The sequence below is a fragment of the Pteropus medius genome, unplaced genomic scaffold (genome assembly GCF_902729225.1).
Source record: "Pteropus medius unplaced genomic scaffold, Ma_sr-lr_union100, whole genome shotgun sequence".
Classification (NCBI taxonomy): domain Eukaryota; kingdom Metazoa; phylum Chordata; class Mammalia; order Chiroptera; family Pteropodidae; genus Pteropus; species Pteropus medius.
The window spans coordinates 38,635,348-38,663,060 of NW_024351730.1; the positions used below are offsets into that span (position 1 = coordinate 38,635,348).

The window sequence follows — 27,713 nt, forward strand, 5'->3', positions numbered from 1 at the left end:
TTTTTTTTTTTTTTTTGAGTAAAATAGGACAATCTGAAGGCTGAATTTCATCTAAGTAGGTGACTAGTTTGTATTTACCGCTTATTAAATGATAGTTCGTGAGGAAGGCATACATTTTGGTGGAAATAATAGTAGTAGCTAACTTTATATAGTGCTTACTATGTGCCATGTAATATTTGTCTACCAACACCTAATCTTGATGGAAAAGCCTTTTAAAAAAAAGATGACTTGGAAGATTCTAAATTTAATTATAAATTTTGGAAACTTTTTTATTAAAATGAAAGATTTTAGTTTAGAGAGTTTTGTATGTAATAGAAATAATGCTTCTAGATAGCTTAACACAAGAAGGAAATTGGGACAGTGGTAATTCTGTCCTTGGTGTTATGGAGTGGTGAAGATCAGTACCGAGATTTTCTTTTCCACTACAAATCTCTCCAAGATCTTCAGGCTATTCAAAGTGAAAGGTGAAGAAATTAGTAGCACTCTGTATTTATTTTGCAATTGCTGTTTGGTTTCTAATTTGGGTTGTGTATTTTCCTTTAATGTTTCATTTTGACATAATATATTTTAAAACAGACTTTTCTTGTGGATAAACATTTTATGATATGATTTTTCTCAAGTTCTGGGCGACAATGTGGCTGTGTTTTATTTACTTGAATCATCTGTGATGAGAACCAGACTCAAACTTATTTCAGAAATAGTGTTAATTATACAAATGAAAGAGGCAGATATTTTTGATTCGTCTACACATTTCAGAGTTACTCTGTAGTGCATTCCTGAAACCATATCTAAATAATCATACAACATCTTACTAATGTTGGCAGATATTTTATACTTGTCTATGGGATGTTATATTTAATTAAATGACTATACAATAATGTGTGTTTGTTAGGCAGAATAAGAGTCAGTACATGGGTAGGTCATATATGGTAATGAGGTTAAAGGTAATATAATATAGATTCAAATATACATGAGGAGTTGTATATTTAAATTGTTTCTTTAATATAGATTTTAGTCAGTATCATATTGGTATTTACAAATACCAATAAGAAAAGTAAAAAAGACAGTAATCAGGTTATATTCTCAGGTATCAACATTTTTACTGGGCAAAATTCAAGGAATATGTGTTGCAATAGCAATAATGTGAAGAAAGTGGTCTGTGGCTCAAGTGCCCACCATTGTTATGACTGGAATCTAGTCTCTGGCAGACCTTCTATCTGGGATACAGTCTTAAAGTGGGTCTCAACTTCTCTCCCATTTTGCATCTCCTCATGGCAGGTGGGAAATAATGGTGGCAGGTGGAAGGATGTCAGGATAAAAATCAGGATTTAAAAAAATTTCCAGTTATTGAAAAATCAACATCAAGGTGCTGTTTAGATGTTGGAGGGAGGAGTAGAAGTAGAGAATTTGGAAGTCACTTTGAGTATTAGGGTGACCTGAATTCCAGGCAAGGAAACTTTTGTTAGCTACTATTTTTGAGCCACGTAGTTTTGTTTTGTATTTCTTTTACAAATGGATCATTTAATAAGAGTCAAAGACTTGTTAAAAGACTTAAATTATATTGAAGTTGATCATTTCTTAACATTTTGTGATTGTAGATTAGAAACTTAGTTCTATTAGGTCTTTGCATTTGATGAAGGAATATAGATCAAGGTTTTTTTTTTTATGTTTTGGAAATACTAGGAGTAGAAGTTAAAAGTCAATAAAAATCAAACTTTCTTGATTGCCTTTTAATCAAATTTATTTGTTACATTTAAAATTGTGAATAATGTCAATATTCAAGAAATTGTGAACTTATTTTTTATTTAAAGCTATATTTTATATTACATATAAGACTTTTTAATAGCTTAGTAGTATATGGAGGTTTGTTTTATATTTTACAAATGATATACTTCAACACAATAATTTATAGAATTTTAAGCATTTTCAGGTTTCAGGATGTAGTCTAGACTCATTCAGAAAAATAAATGTAGATTTAGTTACTTTTTGTTAAAACTAATATAATATAGAACAGAGTTCATAACACAAATCTGTTTATACTGTTTCCTACTTAAAATCTTTGAACAGTTCCCATGGCCTTCAGGATGAAGTTCAACATTTCTATCATGGAAGCCTCATCTTTTTTCAGTTATTCATTTACAAAGCTTTTGTTTGTCCCCAGTTGGCCCCTTCTCCCATTCCTAGTAGGGGTATATCATCATCCATTTTCTTAGGCTCTCTACATTAGCATATCCATGTAGCTTTTTGGAGAATGACCATTTATTTTCTCTAATCAAGAAAATACAGGTCATGAGAGATGTCTGCCAGCTTTCTGCCTCACATCAGCATCCACCTATATTCCCACATACTCGTACTGCCCTCCCTCTTTGTAAGTATAAGGATTCGCCCCCTCTGAAACAATATTCTTATTCAGTTATATTCTCTCTATACCGTCTCCTTCTCCCTCTCCCTCTCTTTTTATTCTCTGCTGATTCATTCTTTACAAACTCTTTTTCCTTTAGCAAAACCCTTCTCTGGCCCAATGTCAGCCTCTAATAACTTCTCCCTCTGGAAAGAAGTTGTCTGTGTTCCCAACCACCCATTTGTTGTTTATTTCCCTGTCTGTAGCTGGAATTGCTTTCATAATGCCACTAATGAGTTGCCATTGATTTGTCACTATTGATTTGCCAAATCCCGTAGACACTTGTTTCAGGCCCCAGCATGTCCCCTGTATCCAGTGATGCTGCATATTGAGCACACAGTAAATAGTTAAATGAATGACATTTTCACTTATGTTGTCTTACTTCTCTTCATCTTATTTATACGAGTTTCCCTTCTCTAGCCTCTTGTAAGGGCTCTTACATATCTGTTTTCTAGGTTCTAAGAGACTACTTTGTCTCTTACTCTAGCATGATTAACTTTTCTCTAGATAGACTCCATCATATTGACAAACATGCCTGCATACATATAGCATGTCTCTCACCTTAAGTGCTGACCCTCAGTAAAAGGCTTCCATCTTTTTGTACATTCCATAGGTAACTCAAACTCAATATGTCCAATTTTGAACTTATGATCGATCCCATTAAGTGTAAGGTTTTTTTAATGTTATTTAAGTGACATCACCAGATATGCAAACACTGAAGCCAGAAATCTAGGAACAACTCTCTAATTCTTGCTGCCTCTAGTATCTTAATTTTGAGTCTTCCTCTTCTCTTTATTCCTCTATCTTAGTCCCTTGGTTGAATGCCATGTCAATTTACCTCGAATGGCCTTAGTCTCCTTGCCTGCCTCACTAGCTTTGGTTATCTATGTTTTGTTACTTAAAAAAATTTTTTAACCTGAAGAAAACTTTTTAGAGTTTTACTGGGATACATGATTTTTTTCCTACAGCAAATTGAAAATACTTTTTGTGAACCTTTGGGAAAACAGAATTTTTCAGGACCTTCAAAAGGCTATTGACACATTGCTCAGTGATTATGGCTTAAATATAATTATTGTATTTTTAAACATCAGGTTTAGCTGCATATTAAGATAGTAATTTACTTTCTTATTCAGTAGAAAAGAAGGCTACCCACTGTCAGTGGCTGAGGGCATGGGGAGACTAATGGGATTGCATTTCCTTGGGAGGGGCTGAAAAGTGGCCTCTATTTCCAGGGTTGTTGTATCTGAGGGCAAGGCCATTGTAGGCAGAGAGAAGACAAAAGCCAAAGCTTAGTGGCATAAAAAGAAGCAGGGTGAAAATATTCTTATAGCATGAAAATAAATGTTTGAATTTATGCAAATACATTTGACTTATTAATCAAAAGTGTTGCATAAGAAGAGCATTTACGCTTAGCTAGTTCCTTTAATTTATTTAGACAAATATTTCATCTCAGATTCCTGATTTGGTTGACTAGACATAAAGGACTGAATGTTGCACTTTGATTTCTTTCTTAACTCCTAATTTCTTGTTAGCACTTCTTGCTTATGTAGTGGGATGAGTCCTCACAGAGTCATTATGTAAGAGTTAAATGTTAGAGCACTCAGGGCTAAAAACCAAAGACTATCTTAAATTTCTTCAAAACTTAGTTTTTTTTTTAAAAAAAAGAAAGCTGTAATTTGTCTAAATTCTTACTGTCTTACACACACACACGCTCATAAAGGAGGAATAATAATTGGTATTGCTGTGTGCTAGAAACTTGAAAATTTCATTTTACTCTCTCTGTCATGTAGAAGATAAAACCTCCACAGCTTTTCTTTGAAAGTCTAGAATCAGTATTCGTATATTGTGTGAAAACAATTTTACACTTTTCCCCAAACCTCTTTCGTTTATATTACTAAGCATAGAAGAAAGATAAATTTTTCCTGTGATGCTAAAATTTCTTCCAGATCACATGTTGAAGTATCTTTTGCTTTGAGGCCCTTCTTAAATGATCATTTGTAGACTTTTAAGTATATATTTTCCTTGAGATCGTGTAAGCATTTCTTTTAAAAATTTAGTTTTCATAAAATGGTTCGTGTTTTATATGTGCTTGGCCTTTATTTTTTTTATAAAGGCGTGAAGACGAATGGTTAAAAAGAACAGTGGCACCACTTTCCCCTTTGAGGTCTGGTCAATATTTGTGTAAAGTATGGCAAATATCTTTCAGATTAAATAAGTTGGTAGTAGTACTTTCAAGGTGATATTTAGCAAACCCTATGGGTAATAGAATTGAAAATAAATGTGGTCTATATTTTTAAAAAGTTACATTACTTATGGAAGAAGTTATAGAGAAATTTAGATTTTGAGGAAAAGAAATAAATCTTGTTTCCTAAACAAACAGTCCTTTAAATTTTATTTTTATATATTCTGAACAGTCTTAACTAAATTTTGCTTTTAAGCCTTTGGCTAAAAATTCATGTTTCATGGGTTCCTGCAGTGTGAACTTAATGCCATATTTGGGCTTGTTTTTGTGATTTTCCTCCACTAAACTTAGATTGCAGTACTGAAGAATAGGTTTTTCGCTCTCATGGGACACCATAGTCACACTCTAGTTCTTAATGACTGTATCTGTGGAGTGTCTTGCTGATGTAGCTCTCAGTGAATTGACTTCCCCTTCTCTATATATAGTCAAGGTTTTTTGAAATGTTTCAACCAAAAAAAGAGTACAGTTTTACCACTTGTGCTAGAGAACATCTTTACTTGGTTATGCTATTTGCTATGTGATGATTATGGAATTACTGCTATAATAGAAACTGTCAGCTTTAAGTTATCAGTGCATGTTTTTGATTAATAGCATTCTTAGCTTTTATTTCTCCTCAGTCGTTGCGACTGTTCCATTATACCTCAGAGAATGAAGAGTTAGGAAGAAAAAGACATGATTTAGTGTTTCATCATTTAATTCAGTCTTTTTTTTAGGATGTGAGTAAATTGTTATTTATTTTTGTTACAATAAGGCTTTTGCATTATCCGTGGATTTGATATTCTTCCTGCAAAAATTATTATATATTAGTACAGTGATTGATAATTGCTTCAACATTATTGGAAGTTTTGCATTGGAATCTGACTTTACTCGAGAGGCTTCTCTAAAACTGAGATGATACAAAGATGGTAAACATGCCCTAGAGTTTGGGATGTTAATGCTGGAAGGTGATTTGTGGTATGCTCTTGAAGAGTAGTTGTGGAGCAGTTTTGGAAATAGCCTTAGACAAACAGCTGAATAATCTGAGTTCTTAAGTAGACTCTTGTTTACTATGAATTTCAGTATATGTGCTGCAGAAGTGAGCACTACTATGAATTTCAGACATCCGTCTGTAAATAGTGATTTTTATTTTTATTTTTTGGTGAGAGGTATTATGTTGAATAATGCATTAGCATTATTTTATTTAATTCTTGTAGTAAATGTTAGCTAGACATTTTTATCCCCATTTTACAGATGAGGAAACCAAGGTTTAGGGAAGTTGAGCAGTTTGCCCAAGATTGATCACACAGCCAATAAATATAGAGCTGGCTCTTCACTGCTCTGCATTCTGTTCCTTGCCAAGTACCCATGTGCTTATTGTGAAGGTTAAATAGGCTAATGTGTACATCCTTTACAAAGTAAGCTATTAGTCTTGATGTAGTAAAATATAGACGTATTTGGAACTTGGAACTGTCTTTAATCCCTTCTGCTATTTTAAGGCTTTACATTTACTTCATAATTTTATATGTAAATATTTTACACCTTCAGGATTGTTAATATTTTGTTGGTGTCATATTTTTTGATTTATGAACTACTCATGTATTATTTTTAAAACTTTCACTAAGAGGGAAAGAAATCTGTGATCCACCCCCAAACCCCAGAATTCCATGAATTTTTGTTCTGGAAAAAAAGCAAAACAAAAAAAACAAACAATAGTTTTACTTCATACCTATCTTTAGGGTTTTCTGGATTTCAGAATTCAATAATTTGTTTTCTTATTTACTTATAATTTTATGCTAGGGAATAGGATCTTTAACACTCTGTCGCTTAAAAATATAATACAAACACACATAAAAAAGAATTAATTGCTTTGGTAAGGATACTGAGTAGCCAAAAAATTTTAAACAGCTTAGTTTACTACCTGTATACCCAAGCTATTTTGAGTGTTGTGTGTTTCTGAAATACTTTAGGGCTTGTTTAGTTAGTATGCATTGCTGAAATACCCTAGGATTTGATTCTAGAATGCGTGAAAATTTTAAATTGGAAGAGGCAAACAAATGAATGCCTACTCATGTTGTAACACTTTTCTGTAATTTCCCTCAATTTCTGAGGTTATCCTCTGGTATCTTTTTTTTTTTTTTCAGGTTAGGAAATAGATTTTAAGTACTCTTGATTCCAAGTAATTTGTTTAATTGTCTTAATGCTATCTTTATAATGATTTTAAGCTGTGGCACTCTGTGAGTTTAGTGCCTAGGGGCTGGGCAGTTGACATCAGGCGGTGAGGTCTGCTTTCTCTTACTGGCCTCTTGGCAGCCTCTGTGACCTCACAAGGATGTTTTAAAAAATCTTTTAACCTCTGGTAGCTTTAAAGGCAAAGTTCTAGAATACGGTTTGGGAATTCAAAAATAGCAATTTAAGTAAAAGTAAATGTAATTACTTGTAGACAAAGCCCTCAAGTCTAAACTATAGTTTAAATACTCTCTAAAAGTATAATTTTTTTTCAAAATTATTTTTTAAACCTAGAAGCAATATGGTATAAAAGAGTATCAGTATTACATATTTAATGATTGTTACAAGTATTTGTTTGAAATAAAAATTTTGAAATTCTATATTTTTATTGAAGTAGAAGTACATGAAATTATTAACCTCTTTTAGATGGGAAATATAGAAATCTCTTCTTTGTCTTTCATAAAGAGTATTAATTGATGAATCTACTGATTTTTGATATATTTAAGATTTATATTTTATAACGATTTTGAGTGTTTAGCATAGCCCCATGTAAATATTCAGCATTGGAAGGTGATCATTGGTTGCCCAAACACTTACATATAAATGTTTTCTGTGAGGATAAAATTGAACTTTGGATGAAGAATATAAGAGATCATCTCTGCTTCTGAGAAGTTTGGAATGAACAAATTTCAATTTGATACAATTCAAAAGTTAGGTAAATCCACATTGGCTTTAAAATGTTTTGTAGGATGTCTTCATTTATGGGAAACCCAATTGATTTAGTTGCTTATAATTCCCCCAGGTCTACCTCACATATACCTAGACTAAATCTAGAAATATTCTATCTGAATTTTATTCACCATAAGCCAGATTTTGTGGGTTAGCATTGAGTAATCTTGTAACAGGTGTCCCTGATGACATTCTTTCACCTCTCTGATCTGTCTAGCCAGAGCTTTATTTGTTCTGTCACCTTAGACCCTCTTGAGTACTGACTACCTTACCAAATGATGTCCAGTCTACTTTTCTAGTTTTATCTGGGCCATTCTCTCTTTGCCAGTTTGCCTAAATTTTTGCTTTTCTCCTTCAAATACCTTTGTTTAGGTTGGATCATCTACCTCATCTTTCCACTCCTTCTTCTGCTTTATCTCATCATATTTCAAGTCAATGAATTCTGACTTTGTAACCTCCTGCATATTACTCATTACATATGCCTTACTGCTTAAAAAAAATTGTGATAGAAAACAACATACAATTTACCATCTTAACCATTTTTAAGCGTGTAGTCTAAATGTATTAAATATATTTACATTGTGCAATAGATTGTCACCACTTTTTATTTTGCAAAACTAAAACTCTGTGCTCATTTAACAACTCCCCATTCTTCCTTCCTCCAGCCTCTGGCAGCCACTATTCTGCTTTCTGTTTCCATAAGTTTAACTAGTTTAGATATCTCATATATGTATAATCATGCAGGATTTGTCTTTTTTGACTGGCTTATATCACTTTGTATTATGTCTTCAAAGTTCATCCACATTGTAGAATGTGACAGTATTTCCTTATTTTTAAAGGCTGAATAATATTCTATTCTTAATATATATAGCACATTTCGTTTATCCATTTATACATGTGTGGCCATTTGGGTTGCTTTCACCTCTTGGCTGTTGTGAATAATGCTGCTGTAAAAACGGGTATACAAATATTTCTTTGAGATCCTGCTTTCAGTTCTTTAGGATATATACTCAGAAGTGGGATTGCTGGATTGTATGGTAGTTCTTTTAATTCTCGAAGAACTGCTATACTGTTTTCTATAGTGGCTATACCATTTTATATTCCCACCAACAGCGTACAAGTGTTTCAATTTCTCTATATTCTCTCTAACACTTATTACTTTTTTTTAATAATAGCCATTTTAATGGGTATGAGGTGATACCTTCTTGTGGTTTTGATTTGCATTTCTCTTGTTCATATGTTCTTTATATATTCTGGATATTAAATCCTTAACAGCTAAATAATCTGCAGATATTTTCTCCCATTCCATAGTTTGCCCTTTCAGTCTGTGGATTGTATGTCCTTTATTGTGTGGAAGATTTTTAAGTTTGATGTACTCCCATTTGTCTGTGTCTGCTTTCGTTGTTTGTGTTTTTGGTGTCATATCTAAGATTGCCAAATTCAGTATCATGAAGCTTTCCCTTTATGTTTTCTTCCAAGAATTTTAGTTTAAGTCTTAAATTTAGGTTTTCAATCTATGTTGAGTTAATTTTTGTATAAGGGAAGGGTCCAACTTTATCTAGTGTCTTTCACATGAGGAGATCTAGTTTTCCTGGCACCATTTGCTGAAGAGATTGTCCTTTCCCCATCGAGTGGTCTTGGAACCTTTGTCAGAGATCATTTGACCACATATGCGAAGGTTTATTTCTAAGCTCTCTACTATGTTCTATTAGTCTATATGCCTATGCCTCACTCTTTTTTTTTAATTACTGTAGCTTTGTACAATGTCTTGAAATCAGAAAGTGTGAGACTGCTGTTTTTTTCTTTTTCAGGATTGTTTTGGCCATTCAGGGTATTGCCTTTAAAAGCTAATATCATCTGTAGCTTATTCATGTTTGTGTCTCCTAGACTTGTTGCAATATCTGGTACACCATTGTTATTTAGAAAATACTAGTTGAATTACTGCTATAAGCCCCTTTTGCACTGAATTTGTGTGAGTTGGATTCTTTGGTGAAGGGCCAAGAACTCATTATTAAGGTGTTGATGATCTTCCAAGGTAGTTGAATCATACACAATCCATATTCTATCTGTGCTGGAATGAAAAGAGTGAACTTGAGGAATTTTCACTACAGAATAAGCAAGTGAAAGAAACTATACCCAAATACTTGTCATAATAAGAAAATATATAATTCTTAGAAATTTTCTCTGAGAATATAAATCAAGACTCCTTGAAATAAGAGGATAAAAATTATTCTGATATGGTATGAATTAAGATTATTAACCTATTCCAAACAAGCTTTGGTGAATTTTTTTAAAAAATCAATGAAGATCTAGATTCTTAAAAAGTAAGAACATAGTACATTCAAAAGCCTCCCTCCATAAAGCATGTGTTTTCAACATTTATTAAAGACTTGATGAATGAAAGGATATATGAATATTTCATCGCTTTTTGCTGTCTGTGATATCAGTCCCAAAAGTAAGGAAATTCTTTCATATTTTAAAATATTTCAACATAAACAGATAAGCTAATGAATGAACAGCTGATGTTTACTTTTCTTTACATTGGGTACCGATAGTCTCATTAGCTAATGTGAAACCAGGTTATCAGTGGTGTAAAGTGGTTTAAAATTCCTGAAACTGAATCAACATTGCTTTCTGTTAAATATATTCTCTTATGATATGGTCATAGAAATTTCTATAGAAATTCTCTGGAGACTTTTTTTTTTTTTTGGCCCCAGTGCCAGTCATTGGGGCTTGAGCATTCTGTTCCCAGAATCCAGGCAAATTATCATTTGGGAGTAAGGCAATGAGTTTCTCTGGACACTCAATGCTTACAGTGAGAACTGTCACTCCAGCAGATTGTCTACCTTAAAAAGATTTCCAAGATCAAGCTGGCAGCCCTCAGTCTAACAGTTTCATTTTATCAGCACCACTTCCTTTTGATTTTATTGATAGACACTAAATTTTCACTTCTATGCTTTCATGAGTTTATAGGAAAATGTCTGGAAGAGATTGAGAGACCAGATCTAACCCATGTTCTCTTACTCTTCTCAATTTTAGAGAAGGTTGCTAGTTTCCCACAGTCAAATTCATTTTTTTCTGGATTCTTTTATGGGGGAGGAGCAAAAAACATCGTGTGATTTAGATATTTGTGCTTGATTTAAGGCTTTCACAAATTATTATATACTGTTTATGTTCTTTGATAGTCATGAGTGGCCCACCCTTCAGAAAAAGAGATTATTATGGGAAGATGGAAAAGAAAAAAATAGTAAATATTTTACTTTTTAAAAGCTGTAATATTGAGTTATCCACTCAGAGTCAAAATTCCTGTCATATAGTAGGCACTCAGTATTTATTTGTTCAGTGAACAAATAAAATTTTAATGTAAACTAGATCTTGAAAATTATGTAATCCAGTTCATTAATTATACTGAAGCTAACATTTATCATTGAGTGTTAGGCATTTTCAGAACACCATGGCTTTTTAGTGATAAGGGGATTGAAACCCAGAGGAAGTTTAGTAACTCATTTAAGGTGAGGACGCGACATGTTTACCAATTCATCAATTCCTAGTTACTTATGAAATATTCACTATGTACCAAGACTATATTACTAAGTGAATTGGTCTCATGTAGGCATTTCAGGCAAGAATGACTACTCTATGTAAGCATTTCAATTTGATGCTCTTTGTAGAGTGATGTGATTTACATTGATTGTGCCATTTATCAATGCTATATGTAGTTTATATACATTTTACTAGAGTGGGGTATTGGTGATATGAATACTAACAAAGGACTATGAAATTTTGATTATTTTTCTTGCTTTCTGTGTTTTAGTAAATAAATTTGGTTAGAAAAATGTTATAGATAAAAATCTAGTTTATATATTTACTCTCAAATTTTGTAGATATCCTTTTAAATAAAATATTTCAATGACATCCTCAAACTACAGGCCTACTTAGACCTAATATTTATTGACTTTTGGAAAAATGTCAGACAAACTTTATATGCTGTCTGTAATATACTATATTTTTTCATGTTTACAAGCTAGGGGCTCAAAAGTTAGAGCCTTGAGGTGCTATAGTACAGATATACTATTTAAAAATTAATTATTTATTACATTGGCTCTGCATTTGAATTGGTAAAAGATTACCCACACTTTTCTCAAGCCAATAGATTAAAGCTAATAGCAACTAAGTTTTTTTCGCCTTTGTTGACAGGGTTGAATTCAGCTTTCTCTTTCCTAGATGTGAAAGGAAGGGAAGGTCATTTCATGTTTTGTTGATAAAAGTAAGGTCATAGTAATTATTAAAGAGTTTAGGATATTTGTTAGGCATCATTTTTGCTTTTTGACATTTCGACTTTGTGGTATGCTGAAGTCAACAGAAAGATAATACATTTTATACAGTGAGTGCAACGTAAAATTGTTCCTTTACTATCAGTAAAAACACATAAGATAAGGAAACTGGTGTAAATCAACATGACAAAGTGAATGTGGATATATTATATAATGAGAAAGTAACTGTGTCTTTCATTTGAAATGTTGGCTTACACACTTAGTCTACTCATCAAACATTTACGCATTTGGTATTAACCTTTCCCCAAATATTACTGATATCATCATCATAACATTTTTCAGGTTAATACAAACTAGATTGCAAAATTATGCTGTTTTCCAGTAAATCCGATCCATCATACATTTGGGCCCTTAGTTCTAGCTGGCTGCACTCGTGTGAGAGGGCGAATGTGGAACCGGTGGTGTGGGCTTCAGAGGTCCCAGCCCTCAAGAGGTTGCCATGGACCTTGGTGATTTAACCAGTTTGTTCCTGTGTGTAGCTACTTTTCACAGTGTGCTATGTAATATTCAGGCAATGTTACAAATACTTCATATATATTCAATTTATTCTTTACAACAACTCTGTAGGGACTATCTGTTAATATTCATTCACATTTTATAGATGATAAGCCTAAGCTTCAAGGAAGTTAAGAAGCCTGCCCAAGATTACCTGGCTAGTAAGTGATAGAGCTGGGATTAAATCACAACCTCATGATCTTTACTACTAATACTATACTGAAAACCTGTAACGCTATTTGAAGAGTTACCCTATAGCAGACCCTCAATTATATACATCACTGACAGCTTCAGCTACAAACTCATTTTGGCCAAATCCTACCTTCGTTTTCATCAAAAACAAATGTATAAAAATTATTTCCGTGGGAATACCAATGTAGTAACTCTCCTATAATTTAATCTCCACAGTCATTGTTTTTAAAGATTTAAATTGTTGTAATGAAAGGTGAGAACAATATTCAATAAAAGAGAATATAATTTTTACCTTTTAATTAGTAATTCATCATATTTTCTAGTTTTCTTTTAAAAAATTGTCCTGAAAAATATTTGCTTCACTTTTTTTCATGTTTTCTGGAATATTTGCTCAATATTATAAGATTAATAGCAAATTCTTAGAGGAAATCACTGCATATTTATTTGAAAATGAAATATTTAGAAACATAAATTAAATACTTGTTGGAATGAAAATGTTCACTTTCTCAACATGACTGGTTATAGACACAGGAAATGTTGGTCAGAAAATCTGTGTAGAGAGAGTATGGGAGACCAAGGAGCTTGGAAAACCTGTATACAAGGGCTGTGTCATTTTCAGACGTGTTCTGCATTATATTTCTTTAAATAGATTGTGGATGCCAGTAATTGTTCAATTGCTCTATTTTTATAGTTTTCTAAAAAGGAAACCCCAAACTACTAAAACCATGCACTCTTTTTTCCTGCTTTTTCTGTAATAAAAGTTAGAGGCATCCACCTGCTGGTAGCTACCTGAATTATAGACATAATATAGGGAAGAAATTAAGAAGGCTCTAAAAGCTTCTAAACCCGAATCTCTTGATTGACAACCAAGTACACCTAAGATGAACAAACACTCTTCAACGTGTGACAGAAAGTGTTAGGTGAAGAAAAAGAATAATGAATGTTTATTAATAGCTCTTAAGGATCTGGATGTCAGAGAATTTATAATTCAATTTAGAGAGGTTCCTGATTTGCTCTTGGTGATTGGAGAACAAGTAAAATCTTAATGCAACCTGAAAAAAGAGTAAAAATTTTTCACCAGGTACTTCAATGAGATTGAGCCAGTTCATTTTTTATAAGAAGAAAATAAGAAAAGATGAGATCTTGAAATACTTCATTGACACTTGTTCTGTGCGAACATTGCAGGGTGAGCTGGTTCATAATAATGATGGGAAGATGTGCTTTATTTTTCTTACATCTTTTCTAATAACATATGAGCAGTAAGAATAATAAAAGTTATACTTAATGTGTTTGACTTTAATTTACTACAGTGAACTTAACAAAATTTTTTGTATTTTAAATTATTATGAAATATATTCGATGAAGTCTTCAGAAAGTTACTCATTCCATATTTATAAAAGATTCCATTGCTTGCTTTAAAATCTCTGCTTGAAAAGATGAAAGCATAATTTTAACTAGGAATGAAGAAATAATGCAATTTAGAAGTATTATTACTGCTTTTTGGGCTATCAATACAACTTAATTTTTCCCTCTGGGTTAAGTGTTTTGAAGTTAAAATTTCAACATGATACAAGTCCAGAGCCACTACATTATGCTATTATACTGAAAAACTGACATTGACTTGGGTATCAAAATCGTGGAATTTTCCCCATGGGGAGAGATGATGAGAGAGCAAGCCAGAAACAATAGGTCTTGATCTGGCTACTGTCTTTTCCCACAGACTAACACCTGAGGCTTGGGGCAGGGCTGAAGTACCAGGATGAGGAGTTTGGAAAGGTTTCATGCATTTTATGAGTCACGCTCAAAGCTGTTGATGGGATTAGCATTCAACCCCAAAGGAGAGTGGTTTTTCACCAGGACTTGAGATGGGGTCAGAAAGCTCATCAGATGGTTTGGCTTCAGAGTTGGGATTTTCTGCCAGTCAGTGAACTAGAATAAATTGGAAAAGCAGGGAAAACCTCAGCCTGTGAACTAGGCCCTCATAATTCTGCTGGGAGAAAGGGTGCCTGCAGACTTCTTTCCCTAGGAATAAGATTGGGGATTGATGGTCTCGACCCTGTCCCCAGTATGTAAGGCTTCTAACACAGTGTCTTGCCTTGTGAAGATATTCTAGAATAATGGGAGTTAGTCAGCTTGTAAGTTAAACTTTTAACTATTTTTATAAAACAATGATAGCAAGGAAGGTAAAAACTGAAATGTATATATATTTTATCCAGAGATGTTGAATTTTCATTTCATGTATGTATTGTCTAGACATATAATATTTAATTAAAATATTTTTATTACTGAAACAAATCCATGTTTATTGTCGAGAAAGCAGAGGTAAAAGGAATTTTATCACCTCAATGCTAGCATTTATATATTCTCCTCCCATCTCTATCTCTCAATCTCTTTCTGTATTTAAATTGGAGAAAAAGAAACCCCTATACACTGCTGGCGGGACTACAAATTAGTACAACTACTGTGGAAAACAGTATGGAGGTTTCTCAAAAAATGAAAATACCGTATAATCCAGCAATCCCTCTTCTAGGTATTTACCCAAAAATCCTGAAAATAATGATCTGAAAAGACATCTGCACCCCGATGTTCATAGCAGCATTATTCACAGTGGCCAGGACATGGAAGCAACCAAAGTGTCCTACAATAGATGATTGGATAAAGAAGATGCGGTACATGTATCCAATGGAATATTACTTAGCCATAAGAGGAGGTGAAATACTGCTGTTTGTGACAACATGGATAGATCTTAAAATAATCATGCTAAGTGAAATATGTCAGACAGAAAAAGTTTAAAATCACATGATATCACTTATATGTGGGATATAAATCTAAAAGCAACAAGCAAACATAACAAACAGAGACTCATGGATATGTTCAGTGGACTAGTGGTTACCAGAGGGAAGCGGGGAAGGGGAGAAGGTAGCTAGGGGTAAAAAGGGTTAAATATGTGACGATGGAAGGAAATTTAACTATGGGTGGTGAACACACAATGTAATGTATATACGACATACTATTAAATTGTGCAGTTGAAACTTAATGGATTTTGTTGGTCGATGTCACCGCAATAATTTTTAATAGTAATAAATCGGAATCACACTGCGTTTGTTGAATGGTCTAAAACACAATTCTAATAGCTGTACTGTATTGTATTGTTTCAGATTGTTTCTATTGTATTGTTTCAGATCTGTACAGTATATTCCTGTGGATATATATTGTAGATAAAGTGGAATAACTAGATCAAAAATTGGGAACATTTTTTAAGGCTCTTGAAACATATTGCAATATTACTTTCTGGAATGCTTTATGATTTGTATTATTTCAAGAGTATATAAGGGGACTGGTTTCACTGGGTATTACTATTATTAAAAACTTTGATAATTAGATGGGGGAGATTTGTATTTCATTGTTCTAATATACTTTGATTCCTTCTGAGGTTCTACTTTTTTTTTTAACTTCTGATATACTTATTCTAATAGACATTTGTACTTTGCTTTCTGTGAGTTTCCTTTATTTTTATCCAATTTATCTTTTGCAGTTTTAGTTTATTACTAATTTATTTGAGATCCTTATGCAATTTAATTAAGATTATTGGTTCTTTGACTATCACGTCAAATTTTTTTTTGGGTTGTTGCTTATCTTTAATTTCAGTGAATTTATTGTATTATAGAGGTTTTACATTGTATATTCAGGTCTAATGAATTTTTCTTTGTATTCTGCTAGTTTCCAGATTTAGAATGCCAAAATAAAATTACCATTTTGCTTGAAGTAAAAGTTAATAGGTGGGGCATGTACTGTATTTCTGTACATACATGTACCTGTTCTATTATTCACTCTTCATAACACTCTTAGGAAGTAATTACTATTACAGCTTGTTTTGCAGATGACAGAAGACAGAGAGTGATTCAGTTACCTGTCTGAGATTACCCACTAAGTGGTAGAACTGGCATTTGAACTGGTCATATAACTTCAGATCCCATGCTCTTCACCACTACCCCATACTTCTTAGTAGAACAGAGCAGACAAAGGTACTCCTAAAATGATTAAGGTATTAATTGAAAGCATCATGGAAGACACTTGATTTATGAAATATTTGATTCTCATTTTCCTAATATCCAGTGATTTCTTTTTGTCTTGATGTTCCAGAGGATTCTTTAAAAATTTTCTATTATTATAGAATTAGAGCAATATCTTAGGAAAATATTTTTTCTAACCATAGCTTGTATGTATGTCAGAGTCATCAAATCAGTGTGTGTATGACAATACTTAATTATACAATAAATAATTAGTTTTTAATACAAAGTTTTATTTGTTTAAAGACTTTGCACAATAAAAATACTGTAGTTAAACTAACCATACAGATTATTTAGATTCCCTAGATTAAATTTGAATAATTATAGATTTGTTTGTGGCTTTCACCCAAAAGGATTTTTTTTTATAGAACATCTTGTTGTATAATATGGCAAAACAACAATACAAAAATCCCTTCTATTTATTAGTGTTGTTTTCTTTTTTAAAAAAACATGTTAGTACTGTTGAAATATGTGTATGTTTGTCATTTACTAAGTTTTCCTAGCAGGAAAGCCCTTTTTTAAAGCAGCCGAAGACTGAGCATCTTTGAGTGGTTCTCATTCAAGAGCTGGCAGAATTTCAAGTACTTTCTAAATCAGTGTTGTCTCTATAAATTCAAGGCAGAACCGCTAATTTGCCCTCAATACAAGGAATTAAAAAGATATTTTCATCAGCTTTTAAAGATAAAAAACATCTTTCTTTTTCTTTCAAAGGCTTGTGGGTGATAAAGATGTAACACAAGAACTTGGCAGTGAAAGGAGGTAGGTGCAAATTTTAGGTTTAGGCAAATGTTTTCACCTCTCTAGGCCTTCTTTTCTTCAATGGTAAAATAAAGTCATTGATTTCACCTCAGCAGAGGGTTATGATGCCTTCAAGATCTAAAAATAATCTTTGTAAAATAGGCTTAGATATACTGGAGTAGTATTTATAGTGAAATGAAAGACTCTTAAGTGTAAGACAGCGTCCCAACCCCAGCTGTGCGCCTGGCCAAATTTGTGAGGCTTTGAAATATGCTTATTCTCTTCTCTAAAAGATTGTGATTCCACATTCTGGCTTCCAGACTCAGGACTTTAGTTTTTAAAAACTGTCTTGGGAACCTAATTGATAGCAAAGTTTGGAATTACTGGTATGAAAAAGGCTCATATATTGCTATCTCTTACTATTTCTCCTTCGAAGGACTGGGGAGGAGGATATCATTCTGCAGATTGTTTAATTTTTTTATTTCTGTCTTCCTTTTCAGAGGATATTTTCTTAATAGCATGCAAAAAGAAGTGTGATAGGCTTTTGTGTCTTTTCTGTTCCAGGAAGCAAGAACGATTCTATCACCAGATAAATGTTTTCATATGGAACACATATAGCTTTGCTGTATCTTGGAAACAAAAATATTCTCCTCATCAGAGTTTAGCTTGAGAGTGGCAAATAGGAGTGGAGATACATAAAGATTTAGCTGGAGATTTGCCATTTGGCCTTTCCCCTTCATTATTGTTGTTTGTTAAAATTGCCTTCTGTTTGTCAGGTACTATGTGCTAAGCCCTCAGTGTACATTATTTCATTTCATCTTGTCAAAGACTTCTTTAAAGGAGAGGGAATATTATAACCTATTCTTTTTACAGATGAAGAAAATCAGAAGTAGAGACTTTATAAAACCTGGATAGAATCAGTAGAGTGAAGATTTGAGTTTAGGTCAGTCTGACTCAGTACTTCTAAAATAGAGAGTGTGTGTGGTTTTCAAATAGGATTCTTCAGATCTCCTCAAAGATCAAGAGATAGAGGTAAAATAATTTTTTTTTTTTTTTTGCAAAGAGCATTTATCAGGTAGCATAATTATAAATGTAGGAATTAGTAAGTTTAAAAAGTTATCACTGCTCTGATTGGTTGGCAATGCAAATTAAATGGAAAGCTCCTCGCCTTAAATGTAGAATCAGAATTGGCACCAGGAAAAATTATGAGACATGGTGGGCTCTTCTTTTCATTCTCCTCCTTCTCCTTCTCCAAGTTACCTTGGATTTTTTGACACTACCCAGTTCTTAGTGCAGGTTCTTTCTGCTGATTGCCTTTCCTAGAAGCATCCCATTGAAACATTGAAAACGAGACCTGGAAAAGTAATAGAGGTCTTTTGATAAGAACTTTCTTCCTCCATTGAGAAGGCAACTGTGTTGGCTGGATTCCAGTCCAGAGCTCTTTCTTTTATAAGGTGATTGTGAATCTGAGGTAGCTTTTTGGGACAGAGTGTCTGTTAACTCTGTTACTACATGCCAAATTTGTTCGTATGTACACTTTTTGGTCCATATCTTCATCAGAGTCTCTCAGGAGTCTGTGTTCAAAAAACAAGATAGAACAGAGAGTTTTTGCATTCCATCCTGTTGACATTCTAGATGGCCTTATCTGATACTTTCTATCTCTGCTACTAATCAAATATTACTGTGATAGCTCATTCCCCAAGGCTCTTTTGTTCATTACTAATCCACATTTGTTGTTTACACCTTTCTTCTATTTTCATAAAGTATTTGAGATTGTTCATGTGAAACATCAAATAACTTATTAATAAGTTGATTTTTATCAAAGGGGAATACATTTTATAATGTAATATTGCATATTACACAATATATTCTTTAATACATTTCCTAAGTATTTCATATGATTACTTACTTAAAAGATGGTTTCTAGATGGAGAATTCTTTATTGCTCTTTGGTTGATATATATAAAATATAGAAATTTTAAGGTACAGAATATAGGATGCTTGTTTAGCCTAACTTTTTCTCTTTATGAATCATTTTTGCTTCATTGTCATGATTTTTCCAAATTTTAATTACACTACTTTTTTTATCCAGAGGTCAAAACTTCTATGCCTTGAGGTTGATGGGAGTAGAGTGGATTGGGAACAGAACAGTAGAGTGTAGTAGGAACAATAACAAAATAGAAAATAATTTCATCACTAAAGCATTTACATTCACATTGTAGGAAAAACATTAATAGCTTAACAAACATGGGCAAGAGCAGATGTCTGTGACCCCTGTTTTACTCCTTTTGTGGGACTAAAGATAAGTCAATAAATTGGATATATTTGCAATTAAACTACATAGGATAAAGCAAATGATTTTTCAGTCATACTTTGAGAAGCATCTGATTTTTTGATTCATGTCTCTCTTCTTCATTAAGCCAAAAATTCCAGGAGTATTGGATCCCCAGAATTTACTAGAGTATTTGGGACATAGTAGGTGTGTTGAAAACATTTAGCAGTATAGTCTGTTCTACTCCGTAATTACTCTCCCAAGTCTGCCTAATCTTCTGCATCTCTACTGTCAATACCTTGATCTAGGGTACTGTCTTTTGCCTAAACAACTGCTGTAATGTATAACCTACTATAAGATTTTTTTCTGATTCTAACCTGGTCCATGTTGATCAACTTTCCACACTGAAGGTAAAGTAATCCTTTAAGGATTTAAAACTAAGGATATAACTCCCTCATTTAAAAGCCTTTAATAGATTTCTAGTGCCCTAGAACCTTAACTAGCTGCCCACTCTTCTAGCCTCGTATGAAAAATTGACCTCAAATCCACTAAACGGAGGATCCCCTCAAATCAGGTGAAAGTTATGACCACTCCAGGGAAGTATTAGAATATTTACATAACCTTATTTGGCTATAGAATTTTTAGACACTAATAGGATAACATCTCATGAAATATCAACTTCTAACTTAATTTCATGTTTACAGATTGTGGTTTATTGGTTGTAAAAATGATCCTAGTTTTTCCCTTTTACTTGTATCTATAGCCTCTGCAATGTGCCTTCCCAGTTCTTTCTATTAAGAAATAGAGTCTATCTCTCTACGTCTTGAATCTGGTCTATTTTCTTTTGCCAATAGAAAGTGGCAGAAGTAAAGGTATGCTAATTCCCACCCTAAGCCTCAAGAGCCCTTGCTTGTTCTGTTCTCTTTTAGAATCCTGTCACTGCTGTAAGAACAAGGACAGGCTAGCTTGGTGGAAGGTAACCAGTTATGTGGATCATAGCCAAGTTGTTGAATTCGAGGCTAGCCACCTAGACTAGCCACCAGCCAGCTGACTCTGAAACATGTAAGAGATCCTAAGTGAGATGAGCAGAGCCACCTACTCCACCTGCACCTGACCACACATGCTTGAATGAGCCCAGTTGAGACCTGAAGAACCTTCCAGCTTACTCATAGACTCATGAGCAGGAATTAATGTTTGGAGCTACTGAGTTTTAGGGTAGATTATTTTTGTAGCAGTAGCTAATAGTAGATACACAGATAGTAGTGCCTTTTTCATCCAGTCACTGATGAAAAAAAAGGGACTAATTGAAAATATAGCATCTTTATTTAGAAAATCATTATTTATGTTTAATAAGATCCGACAAGTACATCTGTCTGTTCTTAAGAATTTTTATAGAATGGTGGAATGTGAATATTTTGCTATTCTGATTTTAAAAATCACAAGAGGGGAACACAAAGTATCTTTTTTTTCCCACTGATGCCATTGTAGCTAATACATTTACTACCAGAGAAGATACTTGTGTAAAAGACATTTTGCCAAAAGTCTTGACTGTCCCGTGCTTTTTAAACAAAATGTTAAATTTGTATAGAAAAAGAACACTTGACTTCCGTTTTTGACATTATGGCTGAATAAATATTTTTAAGAAATCTTTTAAGGCTTTTAAAATATGTAATAAGAAGTGCAGTATGATGTTAAATATAATTTTAAATGTATTGCTAGCTGGCCAGATACTAAGGAAAATCTTCAGAGGCCAAAAATAAGAAAACATGAGTCCAGAAAAATAAGAGAGCTCTGGATTTGACAGCCCAGGTGACCCAATTCTGTAAATGTGGCATTTTCAGTGACAGGATGTACTTGTACCAAGAAAGCTTAGTAAAAGTGGGGAAAATATGATAATAGAAATAAGTCTAAATATAACAGCAATCACAATAAATGTAAATGTACTGTACTTTTTAGTTCAAAGATACAGTCTCACAACGTTGAACAAATCACCCAGCTATACTCTATTTACAAGTATCATGCCCAAAATATAAGTTAAAAAATGGTTGAAAATACAAGGTGTATTAGTCAAATCATAATAAAAATAAGCTTGGTTAGATAAAACATAAGAAGAAATAACACATGAAAAAGTATTACGACAGATGAAACAAGGTCACTAAATTTTGGGACGAGATTCAAATATCCCGAAAGATACAATATTCTTGTGTGTATCTAAAAGTGTGGCTTAACTTTATTTTTATAAAGCTAAAAGTAATTGAGGTACAAGTAGAAGTTCATAAATGGACCTTTTCAGTAGGATATTTGAATGTAATGTTCTTTGTTATTAATTGACCAGGCAAGCAAGTCCCAAATCGGTAAGCATATAGGAGAGTGGAGCCACAAAAGCATATATTTGATATAATATTTGTGTTGTATACTACACTACAAAGTTGTTGAGTACTTATTTTTTTCAAATTCATGAGAAACATTTTAAAAAGTGATCATAGACTTTTCAGGTAGAGGAAGACATTGGAGAGTAGAGTAGTAGGTAGCTTCCCCAAATCTCCTCTCTAAATGATGTGAGATAAATTCATAACTACTATGTTTCTTGAAGACAGGATATGGAGATTTAAAAACAACTACAGGCCCTGCAGACTTTCACACTCCTGTTCCTCATGGGGCAGAGCTTTACTGTATACAAACGCAGACAGAGGAAAACTGGGAGACTACCACAGAGATTACAACTAACATTTGAAAACACTGGAAAAGAAACTGGGCAAATCAGAGCAAGAATTCAGGAAATGGATTTTAAAGTATGTGTAATTTAAAGGACCAGATCAACAATTTTGTGGGTCAGTTTTACAAATGTATAGCTTCTCAGGGAAGGGAAAAAAGGTAAAAAGGAAGGAAGAAGGATTCTTTTGCAATTAGATGGTAGTGGAAAAACGGGAAAGGGACTAGATTGTGGATTCTAAAAAGCAAAAGGAAACTAGTCTTGGAGGACTCACAACCCTTTCCGCTCTACTATCAAATCAAATAAACAGGCAAGTGAACCAAATAAACGAGCTAAACTACCTGGACTTTGTCAGACTGACAGAAGAAAGCACCCAAAATATTCCAATATCACAAAATAAACAAAAGGAAAATACAATCTATATAGATCTGTTGGAGAAAATCAGGAAATGAATTTCACACAAATCGACAACACAATCAGGTAGAGGAAAATACCTCCTCGGCCCTGAAAAACAGCCAAGAACTAGAAAAAAAAACCAAAAACAAACAAACAAAAACTATGTCTACACTCTAAACAATTCAATATATTCAACAAACAAACATTTAAGTTTATGATAACTCACCTTTAATCAGATTTTTAAAAACTAAAAAATGAGAAAGCAAGGAAAAATGAAAAATAGTATTAAGTATTGAACTCAGGAAATAAATAGAAGCAAAGGAAAAATTATATCAAAAATAAAAATAAATTTAAAAACACCCAAGGGGAATAGACTCATGAAAATTAATAAAAGGTATCAAAGAAAGATCAGAAGACTACTAACTACCAAGAGAATACGAATGACATAAAACATCAAAACAGATCAGAGAGAAAGTCATGGAAATGGATGATAGGCAATAAAGGAATAATATTTGCATTATTTGAATATCTGAAGAAGTAAAACAAAATGTGTAGAATAACATAATATTTAAAAATAAAATATAAGAACATTTTTAGAAATAGAAGAAAAGCTGAATGTTTGCACACTGAAAATACTTACAAGGAAAATTTAACCCCCCAAAATCACTTCTGAGATTTAGCCTGTTTCAAAGATAAAGATAAAATCCTCAAGGCTAGTGGGCAAAAAGGACAAGTAATCTAAAAAGGCAGAATAATTAGACTAGTATCAGACTTTTCAACACCAACATACAAAGAAAACAATAGAACAGATTTTATTATTATTATTGTTATTATTATTATTAAACACAGTGACAAAGAAAAGTTTAGTTCTTCCTAAGTACTACCCCACATCTTTTAAAAGAGCAAACAGCAAATGTAATAAAATATACATAATTACACAAGATTACGGTACAGTTCAGACCAAATATATTAGCCGTAACAAATATGAAGGGGCTTAATTCACCTAGTTAAAAAGATTATTGCTGCGTCCAGCAAGTGGTAACTCCTGCCACATCCAGCACGGCCCTGGAAAAGAATCCTGAGTGGGAACGGTGGGAGATTGAGAAAAGAAGACAGAAAGCTGGAATTGGGAGGCCCAGCATCCACTGATGATGGAATAGAGAGCAACTTTATTTTTGCAAATTGCTTTTATACAAGAGCATACCATTTGCTGGCTAAAATGAGATAATCCCCACCCAACCTCCACGTCCTACTATAATCATTTGCATTTCCATAAGGTAATCCCCACCCTACACAGCCTGCTAAAATCATTTACATTTCAACAGCCGCATTGTTCTCCAATCAATTCCTATTTCCCATTCTTAGGAGGATTTGTGGAGGTGAGGCAACCACTGAGTGGCCTCACGGATTGCAAGGATCTTGTCAATTTACAACCTGCTCTCCAGAGATTATCATTTTGGCGCTCACAACAAAACCCAACTATATACTATTCTATTACAGACACACCTAAAAAAGGTGATTCAAAAAGGCCAAAAATAAAGAGATATATTAAAGTATATATCAAGCAAAAGGACACAGAAAGAGGGCAAGGGTCCGATATCAAAGTAGATTCAAGCCTCAAAGCATTAAGGGTTACGAAGAAGGACACTTTTAATGTTAAAAGCTACAATCTACATTGAAGCTATAATACATATGAATATGTATGTTCCATATAACTTGGTAACAACTTTTATGAAACAAAAACTACAGGAGAAGCAAGAAGACTGAAACCCACTAATAATAGGTGACTTCAACACATGACACTCAGCACAGGACAGATCAAGTGGACAAAAGATGAATAGGGAGATAGAATATCTAACAACATAATCAGTAGGGTGGATTTTATGGAGCTATACATAAACCCTGTCCCCTGACAGTAGACATTGCACATTTTTCTTAAATGCCTACTGCACATTCACAAGAATTGATCACATATCGGTCACACACACACACAAAAAACACCAGTCGCTTTCACAAAGTAGAAATATGGAAAATAGCATTCTCTGATGACTATGCATTAAAAGCAAAATTTCCTAACCCAAACGAAACATATAAGGAGTGTTGAAGGGAACAGAAATGATAAGTTTACAGAGAGAAGACCAAGAGCAGATGCACTGTTTGTACAACAGTAGGGGAATGAATCTTCACTGCCATCAAGGTTACAGTGCTTTTGGGTTCAAAAAAAAAACCAAACCAAAACTATCATATTAGAATTGAAAATTCAATTTATCAGTTCTAATGCTTAATTCAGCAAACTTTCCATTTTTCCTAGTGTGTGCTGAGATAAAAAACAAACAAACAAAACCTCTTCTTAGCCTTGGAGAAACTCCCAGTAGACATGGCTAATTACAGTCATTATTCCAGTGGCAGAATTGACCAAGTACTACCAGAAAATTCTCAGTATCCGATTTAATATTTCTACAGTTCTACCGCTTGTGGAGGAGCTGGGTCTTCATGTCAGGCAGAAGCCCTCCAAACCCTGTGCTGTTTTTCTTCTGTACCTGTGGCTTGGATAATGTAAATCCTATTTCACATATAGTAGGTATTTAGTACAATTAAAACTCAAGTAATGATTTTTTATTTATCTCGCTTTTGCAGTTTACAAGTACTTTCATATCATTTTATGATTTATACTTTATCACATTCTTTTAAGTAAAAGAAGCGATTGTTACTCCACTTGGTAGGTGAGGAGGAGCTTCATCTGAACAGATCTTTTCTGAGCTGCTTCCTGCTCAATGCTCCCTTCTTTTACTCATTTTGGGATAGCAGTGAGATGGGCAGTTATGCTGTGTTTTTATTTGTAAAAAGTAATCTTCATTTTTTTTTAATTACATGAGTTAGAGATCTTTATTTTAGACCAATTAGAAAGTACGAAATACAAAAAGAAGAAAATAAATATTTCTGTTAATTCTGTCACCTAAGTAAGCCCTTTTCATTCTTTGGTCTATATTCTTGTCCTTTCTCTCCCTCCCATCTTCGCATCCCTCCTTAGCTCCTTCCTTTCTTCCTTCTGTTTCATTTGCACCCCCTATATGTGTATAATTGAAAATATTGTATGTATCTACTGTTCTTTTACACAGTGTGATTGTGGTACCAGGGACAATGGTAAATTACAAGTGGTAGGATTGAGGAAGGCCTTGGAGATGGTGACTTCCGATTTGGGTCTCAGAGAATAGGGAAGCATTTCTGACAGGCCAAAATGGGGAAGTTAACATTCATGGTAGTTAACATTCTCTTACTAAAAGCACAGGGGTAGGGAAATGTAGGTTGTGTTTGACGAATGCAACTGACTGTGACTATGTTGTTCATCATGTAGTAGCATGAATCATACAATAGTAATGATGAGACTATGTGCTTCCTATGGACTGTTTGAAGCACGTTGAAAACATCTAATTTTTCACAACTGTATGAGGTAGGTGCTATTATTAATCATACTACAGATAAAGAAAATAAAGCATAGAGAGATAAAGCAGTAAGTTGGTTCAAATGACCCAAAATTTCTAGGCTAGTCCCAATTTCAAATTTGTTAAAAGTTTATTTACAGGGGATTGAATTGTTTTATTGAATTTTATCATTAGAAAAGCTATTAGTGATAGATCTCTAAGGAAACCACTTACTCCATTGTTTCTTACACCGAAAACCTGACATTTTACCAGTATTAATACAGTCTAAATTTTATAGTACACAATACTGAATTGAAATAGAATTAAAAATATATATATATATATATATATATATATATATATATATAGACTTTTAGGAGCCTTATTTTTCTTTTAAGTGTATAGTGGAGACTCAATGAATGAGAAAGAAATTTATAATGAAGTTTTTTTCGTATGTCAGTACCGGAAGTCTCATGTGGGATCTAACAGAGACTTCCATCTTAATGACTTATTTTTTTTGAGTAAATAGTACAAAGATGATGTTCCAAATATGTTACCAAAAGGAACTTGGTAGAACTTTAGTAAAGATATTTTATCCCTTGCTTGTATTTTTGTCTTAATTTGCTTGTGGTTAATTTTTTTAAAATAATAATGTCATAATATACTAGATTTATCAAATATCTTATACGCAATAGGCGTTTTCTGAGCCAAACATATCTAAGTACTATGACAACTATATTATCTCCATTTCCCAGATGAAGAAACTGAGGCTCAAATTAGTAAAATAAGAATGTTAGTATTGAAATTTAGGTCTGTGCAGATGCAAAGCTCATTCATATCCTAGTTGGCAATGCTAAAATTCTGGTTCTTTCAATACAAAAAGGGGTCATTGAAAAAAATGAAAGATTTTATTCTTTGTTCTGATATGAACAGAGGAAGTGCTTATGAGTCCTGAGCCTCCCCCAATTTTTTCATCGATGCTGCTGTCCTGCAGAGAGCTTTCTCATACAGAATAACCATAATGTCCTACAGCCTTCGTGTTCCAAACGGGAAACCTGAGAAGGAGCCACGGTCTTCCTGTAAGCAACAGATGGTTACTGTTTAAATGAGAGTAAACTCTGGATCTCATCTGTGAAGTGATTTTAGGGTTTTGTGGGGTGGGTGGGTTTAGAGCATTAGTCAAAGGAACAAGCTAGTAACAAGATTTAGGAGGAGGAGGAAGAAGTAAACAAACCAAATTTGTCTGTAGCTTTTTCACTCTTATATACTCTTTAATTACAGTCACATGGCAGGTTGTGTTTTTTTGTCCCCTCCTCCACCCTAAATAGAGGGGGAGGGATGAAGGGAGAGTATGGCAGGCTGTTGAAATTTGTAGTGTGTTGGCATCCAGCAAGTGAGTTTTGCTGTGGGGTAAGTCCTGTGGCTTGTTTTCTGCCTTCGTGAATAGAGCCTTTCCATCTTTGCCAAGCCTACAGTTAATGCGGTCAAGGGATTTATTATGAAA

General features: G+C 33.4%; 1 protein-coding gene across 3 annotated transcripts in view; it reads left to right on the forward strand.

Moving 5' to 3' along the window:
- The window catches only part of BMPR1B (bone morphogenetic protein receptor type 1B), a 332,744-nt gene that overhangs the window by 77,079 nt on the left and 227,952 nt on the right, over positions 1-27,713 (forward strand). Inside the window, exon 1 of one of the 3 annotated variants that reach the window (XM_039845745.1) lies at positions 17,410-17,427. The exons of the other annotated variants lie outside the window; for them this stretch is intronic. The gene's annotated coding sequence lies outside the window, so the exon portion shown is untranslated. Of the gene's footprint in view, positions 1-17,409; positions 17,428-27,713 lie in introns of those variants that run through there. 3 annotated transcript variants of the gene reach the window in all.